Below are 1,143 nucleotides of genomic sequence, written 5' to 3'. Positions count from 1 at the left end.
AGGTTTCAAAAAAAACAGATAAGAAAAAGATCATATATTGCTTGTATTGGGCTTTCATCAACTATCATTTGACAAATGCCTTTTTGAATTTTCATATCTATATGATAGAAATGAAAGTGGTATAGCAGTGGCAAGGTGTACATTCACTATTTTTTTTTTTTTTACATTCACCATTTTGAACATACAGCAATTTAAGTTTACACTGTGCTGTCTGGTCCTGTGACTCTCTTAGATCTAGCTGTGGAGTTCAGAGGTGTTCAGAAATAGGGTGTAAGGACCGCAACATGCTTGCTCATTAGAGGCCTATTGTGGGTTGGCTGAGCACCAGGGAGAGCTTCAGTCTTTTTCTCTTGAATCCGTGTGGAGGTTTCCTGTCCCAACATCTTAGCCAAATTTCCTGTCTCTTGGGCACAATACCCAATATCCACAATTTAGAGGAAGAGAGATTTACATAAGATCACAGATTTGGTTCATGATGAACTGGCTCCAAGACAGAAAGATCATGGAAGAAGGGCGTGGTGGAGCAAAGATGCTTAATTGATGGCAGCTTAGAAAAAGAGCAAAGCACTGCTTCAGGAAGCCGGGGGTAATGGCTCAATATGGTATCCAAGATCATACCTCAGTGCCATACTCAGACAGACTCAGAAGTGAGATTTCTAATCCCTTAGGCAGCCCCTAAGCCAACCAACTTGATCTACTTAAGCTTAATCACCACATCTATATCTTAAATATGAACTCGTTCCAGGGCCAAAGTTTTATGCCATATTGTTATTTAAGAAAATTTGTGTCTCAGTCACTTGGCTGTTATCTTCAATAACAAGCATTATTCATATATCCAGCACTTTGCCTCTCTGCTGTATCCTCTACAGATTTCTTTTGATTGCTTCTTTCTCACCATCATGTCTGTCTTTTAACAGCTTTGCAGTTAAAATTTTATATCTGACTTGCCACATGAATCTAATAGAAGAAAATACAAATCTCAAGTAATTGAGATAGGATCTCTATCAACTTTTCTGTCAATTTCTTCAGATCAAAGGCGATAATTAAGTATGTTTTATTTAAAAAATGGATATCAAACTCTTACAAAACAATATTTTTTCAGCTAATTGTAAATGAATGAGAAACGTATGGATGAAGTTTCCA

This window comes from Octodon degus, unplaced genomic scaffold, assembly GCF_000260255.1.
Source record: "Octodon degus isolate 3935 unplaced genomic scaffold, OctDeg1.0 scaffold00020, whole genome shotgun sequence".
Classification (NCBI taxonomy): Eukaryota; Metazoa; Chordata; class Mammalia; order Rodentia; family Octodontidae; genus Octodon; species Octodon degus.
This window is presented reverse-complemented; position numbering follows the sequence as displayed.